The sequence below is a fragment of the Anolis carolinensis genome, chromosome 6, assembly GCF_035594765.1.
Source record: "Anolis carolinensis isolate JA03-04 chromosome 6, rAnoCar3.1.pri, whole genome shotgun sequence".
NCBI lineage: Eukaryota > Metazoa > Chordata > Lepidosauria > Squamata > Dactyloidae > Anolis > Anolis carolinensis.
In genome coordinates this window covers 31,307,356-31,327,492 of record NC_085846.1, presented here as the reverse complement: position 1 = coordinate 31,327,492, position 20,137 = coordinate 31,307,356, and the positions used below count along the sequence as shown (strand labels likewise).

The 20,137-nt window shown below is 41.7% G+C and overlaps 1 long non-coding RNA gene across 2 annotated transcripts; it reads left to right on the top strand.

Annotated features, from left to right (window-relative positions):
• Positions 1–479: 479 nt before the first annotated feature.
• LOC134292389 (uncharacterized) lies at positions 480–15,211 on the top strand. Of its 2 annotated transcripts, none has more exons than XR_009999620.1 (2): positions 480–1,251; positions 14,942–15,211. It is a non-coding gene; the product is annotated as an uncharacterized LOC134292389 (long non-coding RNA). The 2 variants fall into 2 exon arrangements; XR_009999619.1 differs by lacking the exon at positions 480–1,251 and adding an exon at positions 1,268–1,473.
• Positions 15,212–20,137: the final 4,926 nt, after the last annotated feature.

The following is a 20,137-nucleotide window of genomic DNA, read 5'->3' as shown; positions in this document are numbered from 1 at the left end:
TACAACAAAAAGAAAAGAAAAATAAAGTCCTATTTAGAGAGAGAGGAATAATTGCTTTTATCGAATTGCTGCCAGTTAGAAGGCTAAGCTCCTCCAACTTGGTCTCCTAGCAACCCAATAAAAAATAATAAAAAACACTAAAAAATTAATACAATAAAATACTAAAATAACAGAAAATAACTAAAAATACTACAAGAAAATATAATAAATAAAAATATAACTTACAATAAAATTAATAAAAAATGCAAAGAATGTCAAATAAAAATTACACAACAATTTTTAACCAATACCACCACTACTTTGCCACAGCAACGCGTGGCCGGGCACAGCTAGTATATATATATATATATATATATATATATATATATATATATATAGCACACACAATTCTAAGAAACACCCAATTTTTAAAGATGTTTGGGGAGGGGAGTGCATCTTAGAAATTCGGGAAAAGTCCAGCTCCTTTGCCGCCATAGCAGCCTCTGCTTCCGCTTGAAGAATCTGAGCTTTAAGCCTCATTCTCTCTGTTTCTTTGGAATTCTGGGTTGCCAAATAAGCACTGCTATGATAGGAACAAGCACTATCTCTGTCATGATTAGAATGTGAGCGATGACTACTGGCAGATGACATATTTGACCGGTGTGTGACAGAACTTTTGGTGCTCTGTGGCCGAGAAGGGTAAAACCCCTGACTGACTTGAGAATTCTGAGATGGGGATGTAAAGTAAACCTCACTCAACTGAAATTCTTGAAGCTGAGACTGAGAGGCTTCAAGCACAGCATTAACTCCACTTTCTTTATTTTGTGAGTCAAAGAGTAAAGCTTGAAGCCTTTCTTTGGCCTCATCATTATTAATGTCTTTAAGAACTTGTTGTTGTTTATCTATTAGGGCTTTCCATTGAGAAAAGGTGTCCAGGAGCCCTTTTTTATAAAATGCTATTTCCTCAAGGTTATTGGTGGTTGACAAAGTACGCATGGCATTTTCCAATTTTTTTCCAAGCCTTTTCAGCCTTTATAATTAAGCAGCTTTCGCTTTCCAGCAACCGTTGCAAGCCCTTTTCTGATGGGTGCTTTTCTCTATGGGAGCGGGTGCTATGCGAATGTCTGCTTGAGCTTCCCTCAGAAAGCCTATCCATTATGATAGATCACTCGTAAACTCTGTGTGGAAAGAGGACTGAACGTGTGACAGACTGCACACAGCCTACAATACCACCTATACTATACGGTGAAATCACAAAATATGGAATCGGTAGTGAGTATTAACTCCTTTCCTCAGGCAAAAGGCAAAACAAACATGAAACAAACTATTCCCCGCTCCTTTCAACCAAAGCACACATCCAAAGAAATCTATATAGAAAAGGTGGAAACAAAATAACTGCCAACCCTCTGCTTCACTTCTGTGAGGGAAGCTTAAAAGGACCAACACAAATGGCTGCCAAGCAGCAAACCCCCTTTTGGCGCCAAAACGCCTCTAGTAAGTGAAATAGCAGTTGGGAGCTCTGACTTTTAACTTTCTCAAACCCCTACACAGGGAGAAAGCCTATATTGTCTTTAAAAGGATGAACAGATCTTTACACTTAGAAAACCTGCTCTTTTCTCTCCCTCACACGCACACACGCACATAGCAGGGAGAGAGCTCAATATTTGTCTTTCAATAAGTAATCCTAAAATGGCAGGGTCAAACAGGATACTTATATCACTGTGGAAACAGTGTTTTCCTTTCTCTCACACGCTCAAAGGAGCGGGCACTATCTTTAATTTCTATAGGCAAAACCAAAAAATGGCGGGGCCACACAGGTTTTCTTGTCACTGTGATGCAGTGACTTTCTTAACACACTCCTGACAGGCAGTGGGCACTATCTCTCAACTCTCTAAAGGCAAATCCAATCGGCAGGGCCGAGCAGGTCATAAATCACTGTGAAGGCACGCTGGGGGAAAATGGCTATCTCTAGGTCTGGCTACCCAAGCAGCTTCGGTTTACCTTATAATTATACCTCAAACCCCAAAGTAAATACTCTAGAAGCTGATTAAAGATAACCAAAAATATGTTTATTGAAAACAAAAAACAGTCCTTTTAATGTATTAGAAATAATATGAGGTAAAATCACTGAAATTATACAGAAATAAAACTATATTGATTGAGAATGAAAGCTATAGAGATTATAAAGGATAAACACACAAGCTATGAGGAAACTATAAGGTAAGGACTATAGGGTATGTACAAGGCTATGATAAGCACTATCTATAATGACTTTAGTGGTAAATACCAGCTATAGTGAACTATCTATGACTATATGGTAAGTACTATCTATGATGGTAAGTACTTTACTATGAGGTATACTATCCAAGGTATAGGTAAGTACAAGGCTATGAGGTAAACTGTAAGGTAAGTACGTGGCTATGATGAGCTCTATCTGTAATGGTAAGTATGAGGCTATGAGGTAATTACATAAGCTAAGGTGGTAAGTACGAGGTGAACTATAAGCTTTGCTATCTTTGAGGTAAATACCTAAAGCTATGATGTGACTATAAGGTAAGCACGTGATTTATGTTGCCTGTTTGAATTTGCCAGGTCAAAGAACCCAGACCAAATTCTAAGACCTATCTCTAAGAGGTTTTTCTCTGGAATGCCAAATGAAGGGAAAAAGCCTCTAGAGCAGGGGTCCCCAAACTTTTGAAGCCGAGGGCCGGTCCACAATCCTTCAGACTGTTGAGGGGCCGAATTATCATTTGAAAAAAAAATACAAACAAATTCCTATGCATACTGCACATTTGTAGTGTAACAACAACAACAATGAAAAAACAATACAATATTTAAAAATGAAAACAATTTTAACCAACATAAACCTATTAGAATTTCAATGGAAAGTGTAACACAATATTAGCATTATATATTACTATATTGAACTATACCACTATACTATTATATAATATGTAATATATAATGTGCCGTCCGCCGGACAATAAAAAACTATAAAACTGAAACGTGCTGTCCTTTATCCGGGCGAACTGCAAATCCCTATAAGCTGTCCTATAGATATTGAACGACTGAGTCTGGATAACTTCAAAAAGGATGTTTATTCATACAAGGTTGTAAACCTGGCACAGATCTTAAAGTTGCAGAAAATGAAATAAATTTCTATAGGTTTTAGGTACAGAATTATCCCTGGTTCCAGAAAGCAAAGGTGATTATAAAACCACTATACCCTAATCACGCTGCCTATATTAGAAGGAGAAACTCTTTCCTTCCCTATCTTTACAGCAAAGATTAGTTCTAGAAGCGACAGAATAACCCTGCTCCTCTAACTAGATTTCCTATTCCAGATCAATATAATTCAATACTTATCTAATTTGGATAGGCTTAGATTGGCCTGGTTTTGAGGATGATTTGTCCCAGTTAGCCTTGCACAGCTCCAGCACGTTGGAAGACTATAGCCAGAAAGAAGCTCCAAAATGGAGACTAGACCCTGGTAAAAAGGGCGGTCCTAAGATGTTGCATTCTTTGACCAATCACTGCAAAGAAAACTGCAGCCAGCTCTTGCAGATTCCAAGCCACTTTTCCTAGGCTTTTGCAGCCAGAGGCTCAAACAAAATGTAAAGGAGGGAAAACAAACAAACGACCAATAGGTAAGGCAAACCATCGTCCTGGGGGACGGAACACTCCCCGCTAAATTCCCAGGATGTGGGAATTTACCAATCAAAAACATACAAACACCTTTGTATACACAACAATACAAACACTAGAACTTTAAACATCTCCAATAAGCAACACGAGGTCACTAATTGGTCTGTCCAAAATGGACACTTTGCCTCTGTTGCAAGTCTTTAATTGAACTTTCCTGACCTTACCGTCCGGGCAGGGAAAGGTCTTTAATACAATGCCCATGGGCCACGCATGGCGGGGCAAGTCTTTGTCCTTTAACAACACAACGTTGTTAACCTCAATGTTGTCCTGTGGGCTTTGCCAGATTCTTCTAGCTTGAAGCTGGCTTAAGTACTCAGCTTTCCACCTTTTCCAAAAGTGGTTGGCCAAGGACTGCACCTGTTTCCACAGGGCACGGTGAGTTCCGTCCGGAACTGGCAACATGACGTCCTTCCATCCTGGCACCTTTTGTGTCAAAATAAGTGCAGGAGTCAGTGGTTGTAAGTTCTCAGGGTCACTGGTAAGGGGAACCAGCGGCCGGTTGTTGATAATTGCAGTAACTTCCGCCATAAGTGTCACCAAAACATCATGCCTCAATGACCTATGACTCAAAAACATGGCATTAAGGATTTTGCGACTAATACCAATCATCCTCTCCCAAACACCACCCATATGGGAGGCGTGAGGAACATTGAAAGTCCACATAATTTGTTCAGTATTCGTAAAGTTCTGAACCTTTGGGTCTCTCCCAAACCTAGACACACAATTGAGTTCTTTGGTCGCACCTACAAAATTGGTGCCACAGTCCGACCGAATTGACTTAATTGGCCCTCTGAGGGCTATGAACCTTTTTAATGCGTTTAAAAATGATGAAGTGTCCATCCCTTCTATGACTTCTATATGGACAGCTCATATTACTAAACAAGTAAACAAAACTGCCCACCTCTTGTTATTTACAACACCACCCCTGGTTTTCCTAGTGACAACCTCCCAAGGACCAAACACATCGATTCCCACATGGGAAAAGGGTGGGTCTGTCAAAGTCCTATCCTGAGGTAGTTCTGCCATCAACTGACTTTGACAGTTTCGCCTAAGGCGCCTGCATTTAACACATTTGAAAATACAACTGTTGACCAACCTTTTGGCATTAACTACCCACAGACCTTCATTTCTAAGGGCTGCCTCAGTTAGAGTTCTACCCTGATGATGGATCCTTTCATGGTGATGCCGAACGAGCAGCAATGCAGTGTGACTATTAGGGGGTATGATGATGGGGTTTTTTACGCACACCTTGAGTTTAGCCTTGGCTAACCTTCCTCCAACTCTCAAAATACCCTCCTTGTCTAGAAATGGGTTTAACTCATTTAGAAGACTTTGATTAGGGATGTTGAGCCCTTGCTCTAGCCTAGCTATTTCCTGCTTGAAAGCAGATCTCTGTACTGACTTGAATATGACGCTCTTAGCCTTTATCATATCCTGGACCTGTAAAGGCTCACTATCTTTGCAAGCTAAACGATGTATAAGCCTAGCAACTGCTCTAAGAAGACTGTGCCACTCCGAAAAACATTCAAAACGGTGTGGTTCCAGGCAAGATCTTTGGCCCATCTTGATTTCTGTGGTCATCTTGCAAACTTTCACCTCTGGAACGGACTCGGGCAATTCTGTATTATCGGTGGGAGAAAAGGCTGATGGAAAATTGACTTCGGTCAAGCATCTGGGGCCTGTCAGCCAACTTGAACTTAACACTCGTTGAGTTGAAGCTCCTCTGGAAGCGATGTCAGCTGGGTTGTTGCTGGTGGCGACGTGGTGCCACTGGCTAGGCGTAGAACTGGATAGAATGTTGTTGACTCTATTAGCCACATACACCTTAAATTTCTTGGTCATGTTGTTAATGTAACCAAGCACAATTGTACTGTCTGTGTGAAAATAAACATAACTGTTTAAAAGATCTGGTCCCTTTAGCAAAACATTATTAAGAGAAATGCCTTGGCATGCGGCACTGGCATCGAATACAATTCGGACCTTGTTAGGCTTTTGGGGATGCGTGACTTTATGGAAAGGCAGGAACCAGTTTTCTTCATTGACCTCACTTTGATCAGAGACCTCGGCGTAGTTACTTTGGAACATGTCTTCCATAAAGCCAACGATTTGCTCCTTTACCTTGGGGTCTTTCTGCATCTTCTTCTTCAGTGACCAGAGTCTATTTTCTGCCACATGCCTGTTGTTTGGCAAAGTGGGTTTTTTTGCTTTAAAAGGCAGAGGGGCTATCCAATTTCCCTCGGGACTCCGGGAAACTTGAGAGTTCATGATCTCTAAAAACCTCTGTTCATCTTTGGAAAGCGCTGTAGTTTCATCCCTTTCGGAGACTTCAAAGATGGAAGAATACTCTGGTGTTATCCCCTGACAATAGACCGAGATATGACTCAAACAGCTATGCATTAGTGTGGGGCGACTACCTTGAAGCACATGCGCTTGACGAGTGCCCACCAACGATGGAGGGTGCATCCTATTTATGCACACTGGGCCTGTAACTGTCCAGCCTAGTGGTAGCAGCTGAGCAATGGGCGCCCCTGGAGGTCCCTTAACTTGGTCGTTCACATAGAACAAGTTCGGACAGTCCGCACCAAGCAGAAGGGCAATGTCCACATCTGGACGGAAAGCAGGTAAGGCGTTCTTCAGCCTTCGCAAGTGTGGATGAGCCTCCACAACTTCTCTAGTTACAATCTGCCTTTTGTTCCGGGGAATAGAGGAACACTCAATGAGGTCTGGTAACTCGAACAGTCTCTTCTGGTCACAAGAGGAGACAACAAAGCCGGATGCTATGCGACCCTGCAACTTCTTCTTCCCTACACAGGTGGACATGGTGTAGTCGACCGTCTGGGTTTTTATGTCAAACAGTTGGAAAAACTCTGGAGTCGCCAGGGAGGCGTCGCTTTGTGAATCCAAAGCCACGTAAAGTCTCTTTTTAAGCCAAGGTCTTCTGGCTGGATATACATCTGCTAGGCAGATGGGATGGCAGACTCTGAACTGGTGCACGTCAGAGCATAGTTCAGTACAGGCGACCGATGGGGCATCCTCCTGCATCCGTGACGCGGTCTGCATGTTGGTGGCTTCAGTAGATGACCCTTCTTTGGAAGACGTGTCCCCTTTGGCGCGGGAGACAGCGTCAGAGTTGTGCATCGCGGTGCAATGCTTAAGGCTGTTACACCTTGCGCATTTGACGTCCTCTTTGCAGTTGGATGCAAAGTGAGGAGTTGCTCCACAGCACCTAAAACATATGCCCAGCTTCTGTACAATCTGTTGTCTTTCTTTATAAGGCTTCTTGCCAAATTCCCGGCAGTTGGCCAAACTGTGAGGCTTTTGGTGAATGGGGCAGAGCACCTCCTTCACCTCTGACTTGGCTTCGTTGGCCCTGTGCTGAGTTTCAACAGCCTTAACACTAACCGGTCTTTTGGCCTCTCTGGATGGTTTTTTCTCCACTTTAGGTGCCTTCTCTGGCTGGGTCCCTTGGTATAAGGTGGGGAGGCCCGTCTGCGGATCATTCCTTTCTCTGGCCGCCCTGGTGATGAACTGGACCAAATGAGAAAATGGAGGGTATGCCTGGGAGTGGGCCTCCTTGTAGTTGAAGACCTCCTGTCCCCAGCGTTCTTGCAAAGTGAAGGGCAGCTTGGTCAAGATCTGCCTCTGGGACAGGTGCTGATCGAGGCACTTCAAACCGGGCAGTTCTGGATTCTCCTTGGCCGACTCTAATTCCGTAAGGAGATCGCTGAGGTCCCACAAGAGTTTGAAGTCTTTGAGTTTCAAAGCTGGGAACCTTTGGAGCTTGTCCATAAGAGATGCTTCAATCTCTGTGCTGGCCCCATACCTCTGCTGCAACCTGGCCCAGGCCTTTTCCAGGGCTTTGTCGGGATCGGCTACGTGGGCTGCGTAGATCTTCTTAACTTGTGAGGATGAGGCTGGGCCCAACCATGCAGCCAGAAGAGTCAGTTCTTCCTCAGGCAATAACTTTAAGTCTCTGATTGCTCTCTGGAAGGTGGCCTTCCAGAGAAGAAATTCCTCAGGCTTGTCCGAAAACTTTTCGACATCCTTGTCCTTAAGATCTCTTCTGGGGCTTCTGATGATGGAGACAAGCTGGGACTCTGGCGTCGAAGGGAACAATTGAGGAGTTTGCTGTTGTGGAGTGGACTCCCACCGTGCACCTTGCGTCAACCTTTGGCCTCTTGGAGGGATGACATCGACCACTGACGAATCGGTGGCTCCCTGTGCAGCTGTCTGTAAGGGCCAACTAGCACTTGGCCTTGAGGCCCTGATTGACTGACCTAGGGATTTAGCAGGAGGCACAGGTAGCTCGGGCAAGGGTGAGCTCCCCGCTATGACGCTCTGCTCTGCAGGAAACTCAAAAGTGACTTTGGGGCCCTGCTCTGGGTAAGGAGAGAAGTCTTCCTGTTCCTCATCCGAAAACTGGCTGTTTAAGCTATTAAGATGCACAAGCACCTTGGAAGAAGGGTCCTGCTTCGGCAACTGACTTACATTTTCTTCTGTGAGTGGCTCAATTAGGGCCTTGGCCAAAGTCTCAGCCCTTACCCTTTTGGCTGCGGCATCCATCTTTATTCTAAGCATTTCTATTTCACATTGCCTTTGGGCCTGTTCTATTTGCATTTTGCTTTGCAGTCGTTGCTCTTCTTCTTTAAAGGGAAGGGTGAGATCAGCTGCCTTAGCATCAGCCTCCGCCCCCGCTACCTTGCTCTTTAGCTCCAGACGTGCAGCCTCCTTAATGTGCAAGGCAGCTAGGGAAGAGATGGCACTCCCAGCAGCAGAAGACTTGCTAGAGTGGCTATGTTTAGATGATGCACACTCCCTTAGTTTAGATACCTGGCTAGAGCGGTTGGACTTAAGACTAAGTGCCACAGCAGGTGATTTTAAAAGATTGGTCTCATGGCTGCATAAGGAAGACTGATTTCCTTTTGGCTCAGACCTTAGATTAACAGGTGGAGAACTAAATTCCAAGGCATCTAGAATTGCCCTCACCTTATTTTCTTTCTCATTAGTGTCAGCTAAGACACTCACTATTTCTAACTCTGAATCCTTGGCGTTAATGCGCTCGAGGACCTGGACTATCTTAGACACCAAACCCCTCCAGAGACCGAAGGTCTCTTCAAGGTCGGTCTGTAATATGGATGGCACCCTTGTAATACCCAAGCTCTCAATTCTGTCCATCAATGTTACAATTCGCTCCCATGCCGAACCTAACCTCACATGGAGGAGCTCCTTTTCATCTATTAGATGGGCTAGCATCTTGGCTGAAGGGTGCTTTATCCTTTGGGGCCTTTCATTCCTACTTTCAGCCTCAGAAGGAGGTATACCATCTGTATCATCTTGAAATTGCATAGACATTATGTATTCTTAATAGCAAGTAAATTTACAACAAAAGCAAATACAACATACCAGCAAGTAAATTTACAATAAAAGCAAATGCAATATATAATACAATGCACAACACTTAACCATAGCAATATATATCACTAAGTAACTATACTTTTCAAAGATTGTGACCTTTGGCGCCAGATTTTAGTGGGCAAGCTGCAAAATGCCAACTGACAGCAACTTGCCACTTGATACCTCCCTTGCCCGAGTGACGTAAACTGCCAAAATGGCGACTTCGCCAAATTTTCAAGCACCTCGTGCTCTGCGGCTCGAGGCCTGCCGCCGAAGGAGCACCGAGGCTGGCTTTGGAAAGGAGGAGAGAAAAGACGCCTCCTCCCCGCTGTGAAGGGAGGTCACCACCGCAGGTCGATGAAACAGGTCACCACCGCAGGATGATGAAGCAGGTCACCACCGCAGGACGATGAGGCAGGTCACCACCGCAGGACGATGAGGCAGGTCACCACCGCAGGACGATGAGGCAGGTCACCACCGCAGGACGATGATGCAGGTCACCACCGCAGGACGATGAGGCAGGTCACCACCGCAGGACAATGAGGCAGGTCACCACCGCCAGGCGACCGTCCCGGCCGAGCGCTTCTGGACTCACCACCTCCGTGTAAGCCCAGGACCTACTGCTGGAGCTCCGCGGCTCGATGCCTGCCACCGAAGGAGCTCGGGGTAGATTGCTGGGTTTTGCACAGCCGTGCAATTGCAGAAACAGCCGCAGGGCTACGCGCACACACGCAAGCTGAAGAGCAGGATACTGCAGAGGCTGAAGAAATGGAGCCCCACTCTCTCACTTGCCTTTCGGCCTGGCAGCAAGCTTTCACTGCAACAGACCACAAAATCAAAGTCTCTATGGCCGTGCAAGCTAGCTGAAGCGGAAAAACCGCTGATCGTCCTCAAAACTGTGCCGTCCGCCGGACAATAAAAAACTATAAAACTGAAACGTGCTGTCCTTTATCCGGGCGAACTGCAAATCCCTATAAGCTGTCCTATAGATATTGAACGACTGAGTCTGGATAACTTCAAAAAGGATGTTTATTCATACAAGGTTGTAAACCTGGCACAGATCTTAAAGTTGCAGAAAATGAAATAAATTTCTATAGGTTTTAGGTACAGAATTATCCCTGGTTCCAGAAAGCAAAGGTGATTATAAAACCACTATACCCTAATCACGCTGCCTATATTAGAAGGAGAAACTCTTTCCTTCCCTATCTTTACAGCAAAGATTAGTTCTAGAAGCGACAGAATAACCCTGCTCCTCTAACTAGATTTCCTATTCCAGATCAATATAATTCAATACTTATCTAATTTGGATAGGCTTAGATTGGCCTGGTTTTGAGGATGATTTGTCCCAGTTAGCCTTGCACAGCTCCAGCACGTTGGAAGACTATAGCCAGAAAGAAGCTCCAAAATGGAGACTAGACCCTGGTAAAAAGGGCGGTCCTAAGATGTTGCATTCTTTGACCAATCACTGCAAAGAAAACTGCAGCCAGCTCTTGCAGATTCCAAGCCACTTTTCCTAGGCTTTTGCAGCCAGAGGCTCAAACAAAATGTAAAGGAGGGAAAACAAACAAACGACCAATAGGTAAGGCAAACCATCGTCCTGGGGGACGGAACATATAACATATAATTAATATTATTATATGGTATTACTACTAGTATTATATTGTATAACATATGATTATCATCAATATTATATATATATCCAATATATTATATTATTAAAACTGATATAAAATATTATATCTATATATATAAAAGAGTGATGGCATCAGGGCAGTGGACAAAACAACAAAACTACAGGCCCCCCAACCTCGAAATTTGACAACACAACCCATCATCCACGCCTCTAGGTTGATACAACAAAAAGAAAAGAAAAATAAAGTCCTAATTAGAGGGAGAGCAATAATTGTTTTTATCCAATTGCTGCCAGTTTAGAGGGCTAATCTCTGCCCACTTCGTTGCCTAGCAACCAAGGGACAGCCAGGTTTCAGTTAGGGGACAGGCAAATTTAGGCCTCACTTAGGCTTCTTCCACAGATTATCTAATTTGCACTGGATTATATGGCAGTGTAGACTCAAGGCCCTTCCACACAGCTATATAACCCATTTATAATCTTATATTATCTGCTTTGCACTGGATTATCTTGACTCCACACTTCCATATAATCCACTTCAGTGTGCATTTTATACAACTGTGAAGAAGGGGCCTCATATAATCCAATTCTAAGCAGATAATATAAGATGATCAATATACAGTAGACTCTCACTTATCCAACATAAACAGGCCGGCAGGATAAGTAAATATATTGGATAATAAGAAGGGATTCAGGAAAAGCTGATTAAACATCAAATTAGGTAATCGTTATACAAATTAAGCATCAAAACATCATATTATACAACAAATTTGACAGAAAAGGTAGTTCCATGTGCAGTAATGCTATGTAGTAATTACAGTAGAGTCTCGCTTATCCAACGTTCTGGATTATCCAACGCATTTTTGTAGTCAATGTTTTCAATATATCATGATATATTGCTAAATTCATAAATACAGTAATTACTACATAGCATTACTGCGTATTGAACTACTTTTTCTGCCAAATTTGTTGTCTAACATGATGTTTTGGTGTTTCATTTGTAAAATCATAACCTAATTTGATATTTAATAGGCTTTTCCTTAATGCCTCCTTATTATCCAACATATTCGGTTATCCAACATTTTGCCAGCCCACTTATGTTGGATAAGTGAGACTCTACTGTACTGTATTTACAAATTTACCAGTAAAATATCACAATGAATTTGAAACACTGACTACAAAAACATTGATTATGAAAAGGCAGACTGTGTTGGATAATCCAGAACATTGTATAATCGAATGTTGGATAAGTGAGATTCTACTTTGATATGAAATAATTTCTAGGATAGAATAATGCAGAACAATATAATCTCTAAAACCAGGACAGTAATAAAGAAATAAAGAAAGTAAATAAAGCAAGGAAATTGGAAATTCCACAAAGGAAACAATCAGGGCCAGCTAACACCTCCCAAGAAAGGATTCTTCCAGAAAGGAAGCTGAGAAGGCAGTGAAGCACTATGTATTACCAAAGTCATTATTATTACTATCATTACTATCCTTATTATTATTATTATTATTATTATTATTATTATTATTATTATTGTGTTGCGGTCAACCGTGAAAATGAATACAATCTGGCTCCAAGTATTCAAAAACACTAAAATCAGAATATATAAAAATTAATGTGGTATAATAAAACAGAACAATACAATCTCTAAAATCAGAACACTAAATAAAGAACAACACTCTGAAAATAGGGGAATTCCACACAGAAAACAATCAGGGCCAGCTTACACCTCCCAACAAAGGATTCCCATCATCAAAGTCTGGCCAATCCTCTGTTTTCTCAGGGCCACAGACAGTAGAAGCATATAAAATATCGCAAACAACACCACTCTGAAAACAAGGGAATTCCAGACAGGAAACAATCAGGGCCAGCTAACACCTCCCAACAAAAAAATCACTCAGGGAGGAAACAGCTAGGCTTTAAATCTGCAAGGCCATTACATCCTAATCATTTTTCCTAATTGCAGCATTCATACTTGCCTCCAACAGACAAAAACAAAACAATCAGAAATATTGTATATTCACAACCTTTAGGAAATAATATCCCCTGATGGCGCAGCATGTTAAAGCGCTGAGCTGCTGAACTTCTGGACCGAAAGGCCGCAGGTTTGAATTGGGGGAACTGACAGAGCCCCCACTGTTAGCCCCAGCTACTGCCAACCCAGAAGTTCAAAAACATGTAAATGTGAGTGCATCAATAGGTACTGCTCCGGTGGGAAGGTAACGCTGCTCCATGCAGTCATCCCACATGACCTTAGAGGAGTCTACAGACAACGACGGCTCTTTGGCTTAGAAATGGAGATGAGCACCAACCCCCAGAATCAGACATGACTGGACTTAACGTCAGGGGAAAACGTTTACCCTTTACCTTAACTACCACCAATTCCTCAATACTTTATTTCCCATACCACCATTCTTGGCCACAGCAACGCGTGGCCGGGCACAGCTAGTTGATTTTATAATGTTGATTTTAATGATTGTTTTTATTGATGTTGATGTTTTTTACTGGGATAATTGTTTTATTGCTTTGTTACTGTTTTGTTTGTTTTATCGGGCCTGGCCCCATGTAAGCCGCCCCGAGTCCCTTCAGGGAGATGGGGCGGGGTATGAAAATAAAGTTATTATTATTATTATTATTATTATTATTATTATTATTATTATTATTATTATATTATAAAACTGAGGGCGGGAGCCAGGTAAATGACCTTGGAGGGCCGCATCCGGCCCCCGGGCCTTAGTTTGGGGACCCCTGCTCTAGAGCCTAGCTCACAGGCTGAACCAACTCATACAAACCTAAAGGGGAGTCCCAAGCTCCACCCCCAAAACAGGAGCCAATGGAACATTCCACCCAAGAACAGCAAAGCAGGAAATAAGCAGGGGATAGGAACCCAGTAAGACAGCACAGCATATCTTTTCAGTTCTTTAGGCTTTGTGAGATTGTCACATTTTTTACTGTCCTCTGGTATCTTGAATCAAATCTCATAATTGAAGCCACATCAGAGTTTTGCTTCATGCTTTGCAATCATTGCCTAATATCAAAGTATTGATTCTTTAGTCCTGGCTCCTGGAAGGAGGAAGAAATCCCTTACCTGTGTTAATCAGTCAGGATGCATAGTCACTTAGGGGAAAGATGTTACACCTCACAGATAAAATACATAGTTTCAGATGTTTGTGTGTGCATGTCTGTATGTATGTGTATATATGTATATGTGTGTGTAAAAAGAGCTTTACCTGCCGGCAGAAGAAGAGCAGAGAGGGGACTACACTGGTCTGCTCTGGGTGAGATTTTCATTCTGCTAACATGGATATTATTGGCTGCCGCCAGCCTCCAGATGTATTGGATTATAACTCCCATTGCTTCCAGAGGTTACTAAGTTGGGCCCTGCATATGAAATAAAATTAATATGGTTATTCCTAAGCCAAGGGTCTATCTGGCTTCACAAATACGAACGTACAGTGACAGGTAGGCATGGCGTTAAATTCAATATTGGTTTATCTGATCCATTCCTTCCTTTTTGTGTTAAAGATATGAATATTCACACATTTATCCACCCATTCCTTATATTTTCTTATAAAAGCTCTGTGAAAGGGGGTAGTCAGGCAATTGGCAACCAATGATGAGCATGGAGGATGTGTGCTTCAGACCTACAGGACTCCTCGGTGTTTCTGTTTTCAGACTTCGATTGGGAAGAGATATAGTAAAACAAATCAAATGGAAGCAATTCCAAATTATTCCCCACTCCCTAAAAATGCTTTTGAATCTTCACCTTAAGATAGTCATCTTTCTAACTGAACAGATAACTGTGTCCTTATAGTTCAAAATCATTAAGGTGGAAGATATGAATAAGGACTATACTCTGAGCATCCCCAGAAAATGTATATGTTAGAATTTCAACTATGTTTCTGGATTCTCAGTGAGTAGCTTAATTAATAGGGGATATGTCATATTAGCAAAAATACAAAGGATATATCTTTTTAAAGGTTTAACTGGCAACATGGAACAATGACCCCATTGATCAGAAATTAAAATACTCTATATAAGGAAGGCTGTACAATTTTCCTCCCCAGACCAAAGTTCATAGCTTGAGGGCAGAACCACCCACTGATGAAAGATTAGCCCAAGGATAAGATATTATCCCTCCCCTCTAAGAGCAGGTGTAATGGAATAGCATTTCATATGACCTACCTCTGCCTGCAGTTAACCACAATGTCTATTCCCTCCAACAGAAGAGCTGAGGCAAGGAAAGTAATGCGCAAGACTTCAACTCTCACTTCCCCACCTGGATAGATTTTGGACGAAGAAGCCTTGAAGACTCAGGTGTAGATGCCTAAGTGATTTGCTACCCAGGAATGAATCCAGCCTCAGGAGGGAATGCGTGGCTCATTGAGATATCTATGGCTACTTAAGAGCATCATTTTGCAAGCATTTTGTCAATTTCCTCAGCAAATTTTCATGCATGCTTTTTGCCAATTAAAAATACACATCTTTATATGAAATCTGTATATGAGTGATTGCCAAAGTGGGGACGGGGCAAGGTTGATCTCTTGGGTTCTAGCATGGTTTGCTGATGTGCAACTTCAAAAACAGCTAGCAGAGCAGAATGCGTGCCTGTGTCCATGTTTGAAACAGTGTACACTAGCTAATAAGGCAAATGGCACTGGGCTTCGTGAACACTGACAACTACGACCACACATTTCTGACTCTGTTAGACTCAGAATAGCTGATGATAGATAGAATTTGAAATAAGGGGGATTCCTATCCACCCCAGTCTAAACACACTCAATCTTACCTAATTTTAAATACAATAGAGTCTCACTTATCCAAGCTAAACGGGCCAGCAGAAGCTTGGATAAGCGAATATCTTGGATAATAAGGAGAGATTAAGGAAAAGCCTATTATACATCAAATTAGGTTGTGATTTTACAAATTAAGCACCAAAACATCATGTTTTACAACAAATTTGACAGAAAAAGTAGTTCAATGTGCAGTAGTTATGTTGTAATTACTGTATTTACCAGTTTAGCACCAAAATATCACAATATATTGAAAACATTGACTACAAAAATGCATTGGATAATCCAGAGGCTTGGATAAGCAAGTCTTGGATAAGTGAGACTACTGTAAATGGAAAGCTGCATACCAAAACATACATTTGCAACACGGTATATATATTGGGGCCAGCAACATGGAACAATGACCCCATGGATCAGAAATGAAAATATTCCACATAAGGAATACAATACATATACAATACAGTAAACAGAATCACATGCAAAACAAATTATTCGTGGAGGCTTGAAGAAGGTTGCTATTTCCAACAATATCTCACAAGATAAGCTTTTCCAGGCACTGAAAAGCAACATTCAACAGCTAGAATGAATCTGTTAGATCTCTCCCTTTGAATTAGTCAATTGCCTAATTCCTATCCCTTTAGCTGCAAAGGAGGAAAACAGAAAGATTTAACTAAAGGACGGGAGGCAGTACAAAGAATCCTCGACTGTGTTGGAAGATGGAGAAAGCTCAGTAGAGTGCCCAAGTTATTTCCCACTAAGCTTTCCCTGGTCCCCCAGGAACTGACTAGAAGATATTATTAAGAAAGAACTTTTCAAAGCAAATCCACCCAACTACTCACAACTGAGATTGTCTTACATCACATTATGCGCTCTTGAAACTATACCGTGACTTGTTTAATGTCAGTTGGGGGGGGGGGGGGGGGGGAGGCAAGGAGGAGAAATCTATGTGAGTTGAGATCTGGCATGTCCCACTGGTCTAACTATATCTTTCCAGTTCTCTAAGTTTTATGAGGTTGTTCTGTTTCATACTGCTCCCCAATGTCCTCTGCCCTTCCTAGCCTCCAGGCTTCACTGCTCCCCATGGTAACTTTAATATTTGATATTCCTCAACCAAGAAGAACTGCAAGTAACACCGACAATGTACAAAGGTTGCTTTTTAATGCTCTTTATGTTAAATGCCCATGTCATCCAATTCGCTTAAAGCACATCAGATCCCATTTTCAGATGCCATTTTCAGATGCATGTTTGGATACACAGCCCTGGCTTTCACCTTGATAGATCTGCCATCTTCTATCAAAGGAAATTCTGGGTCTTTGCAATCTGTTTTTGGCATTCAAGCCCACCTGAAAGCCCCTTCTCTTGGGGTCAAGAGTAAATCACTTCTTCCAGAAGCTTCCAAAGCAGTCATTCGCTTTTCGAATGTACTCATCCTTCCATATTCACTGGGGTTAGAGGCACAGGACCCCCAAGAAAAGAAAAAAGCAACAACTCTGTACATTAAAAAAATCTATTTCTTTTTGATCTGAGAGAACATGTCCCTGTGGCCCCATCTACAATGCCATATAAAATTAAGATAATCTGGTTTCAACTGGATTAAATGGCAATATAATCCTGTTCAAAGCAGATACTCTGGATTTTATATGGCAGCTAGCTGTGCCCGGCCACGCGTTGCTGTGGCGAAGAATGGTGATATGGGAAATAAAGTATTGAGGAATTGGTGGTAGTTAAGGTAAAGGGTAAACGTTTTCCCCTGACGTTAAGTCCAGTCATGTCTGATTCTGGGGGTTGGTGCTCATCTCCATTTCTAAGCCAAAGAGCCGGCGTTGTCCGTAGACTCCTCCAAGGTCATGTGGGATGACTGCATGGAGCGGCGTTACCTTCCCGCTGGAGAAGTACCTATTGATGCACTCACATTTACATGTTTTTGAACTTCTGGGTTGGCAGAAGCTGGAGCTAACAGTGGGGGCTCTCTCCGCTCCCCCAATTCAAACCTGCGGACTTTCGGTCCAGAAGTTCAGCAGCTCAGCGCTTTAACATACTATGCCATCAGGGGATATTATTTCCTAAAGGGTGTGAATATACAATATTTCTGATTTTTTTTTGTCTGTTGGAGGCAAGTATGAATGCTGCAATTAGGAAAAATGATTAGGATGTAATGGCCTTGCAGATTTAAAGCCTGGCTGTTTCCTCCCTGAGTGATTTTTTTGTTGGGAGGTGTTAGCTGTCCCTGATTGTTTCCTGTCTGGAATTACCTTGTTTTCAGAGTGATGTTGTTTGCGATATTTTATGTGCTTCTACTGTCCGTGGCCCTGAGAAAACAGAGGATTGGCCAGACTTTGATGATGGGAATCCTTTGTTGGGAGGTGTTAGCTGGCCCTGATTGTTTTCTGTGTGGAATTCCCCTATTTTCAGAGTGTTGTTCTTTATTTAGTGTTCTGATTTTAGAGATTGTATTGTTCCGTTTTATTATACCACATTAATTTTTATATATTCTGATTTTAGTGTTTTGGAGCCAGATTGTATTCATTTTCACGGTTTACTGCAGCACAATAATAATAATAATAATAATAATAATAATAATAATAAAAGTAATGATAGTAATGATAGTAAAAATAATGACTTTGGTAATACATAGTGTTTCACTGCCTTCTCAGCTTCCTTTCTGGAAGAATCCTTTCTTGGGAGGTGTTAGCTGGCCCTGATTGTTTCCTTTGTGGAATTTCCAATTTCTTTGCTTTATTTACTTTCTTTATTTCTTTATTTCTTTATTACTGTCCTGGTTTTAGAGATTATATTGGTCTGCATTATTCTATCCTAGAAATTATTTCATATCAAAGTAGAATCTCACTTATCCAACATTCGCTTATACAATGTTCTGGATTATCCAACACAGTCTGCCTTTTCATAATCAATGTTTTTGTAGTCAGTGTTTTAAATTCATTGTGATATTTTACTGGTAAATTTGTAAATACAGTACAGTAGAGTCTCACTTATCCAACATAAGTGGGCTGGCAAAATGTTGGATAACCGAATATGTTGGATAATAAGGAGGCATTAAGGAAAAGCCTATTAAATATCAAATTAGGTTATGATTTTACAAATGAAACACCAAAACATCATGTTAGACAACAAATTTGGCAGAAAAAGTAGTTCAATACGCAGTAATGCTATGTAGTAATTACTGTATTTATGAATTTAGCACCAAAATATCATGATATATTGAAAACATTGACTACAAAAATGCGTTGGATAATCCAGAACATTGGATAAGCGAGTGTTGGATAAGTGAGACTCTACTGTAATTACTACATAGCATTACTGCACGTAGAACTACCTTTTCTGTCAAATTTGTTGTATAATATGATGTTTTGGTGCTTAATTTGTATAATGATTACCTAATTTGATGTTTAATCAGCTTTTCCTGGATCCCTTCTTATTATCCAATATATTTACTTATCCTGCCGGCCTGTTTATGTTGGATAAGTGAGAGTCTACTGTATATTGATAATCTTATATTATCTGCTTAGAACTGGATTATATGAGGCTCCTTCTTCACAGCTGAATAAAATGCACACTGAAGTGGATTATATGGCAGTGTGGAGTCAAGATAATCCAGTGCAAAGCAGATAATATAAGATTATAAATGGGTTATATAGCTGTGTGGAAGGGCCTTGAGTCTACACTGCCATATAATCCAGTGCAAATTAGATAATCTGTGGAAGAAGTCTAAGTGAGGCCTAAATCTGCCTGTCCCCTAACTGAAACCTGGCTGTCCCTTGGTTGCTAGGCAACGAAGTGGGCAGAGATTAGCCCTCTAAACTGGCAGCAATTGGATAAAAACAATTATTGCTCTCCCTCTAATTAGGACTTTATTTTTCTTTTCTTTTTGTTGTATCAACCCTGAGGCATGGGTGATGGGTTGTGTTGTCAAATTTCAAGGTTGGGGGGCCTGTACTTTTGTTGTTTTGTGGGTTGCCGTGATGCCATCACTCTTTTATATATATAGATGTATATGAGGCCTATGAATTTCTAGGTGCACCCATGTGGTCAATTTCCATTAAAAATGATCAAGAAGCACACTGGACGATCTAGAGAGACATACAGCGGTGTTCTATCTAGAAATCTTTAGTTCACTAACATGCCATAGAGTCACACTGAAGGTAAAGGTAAAAGTTTCTCCCTGAGATTAAGTCTAGTTGTATCCAACTCCGGGGATTGGTGCTCATTTCCATTTCAAAGCCGAAGAACCAGTGTTGTCCGTAGACACCTCCAAGGTCATATGGCCAGCATGACTGCATGGAGTGCAATTATCTTCCCACCAGAGCGGTACTTATTGATCTACTCACATTTGCATGTTTTTGAACTGCTAGGTTGGCAGCAGCTGGGGCTAACAGAGAGAGCTCACCCTGCTCCCTGGATTCAAACAGCTGACCTTTTGGCCAGCAAGTTCAGCAGCTCAGTGGTTTAACCCACTGCGCTGATGCGGTCTCTTAGAGTAACACTGAAGGACCCAGAAATTCCTAGGGAGAGTATTTATAATCAAACCCATAATTAGCAAAATCCACATAAGTCAAATCCGGAAAAGTGGAGGGACTATTACAGGTTGAGATACCATCCGGTTCACTCCCA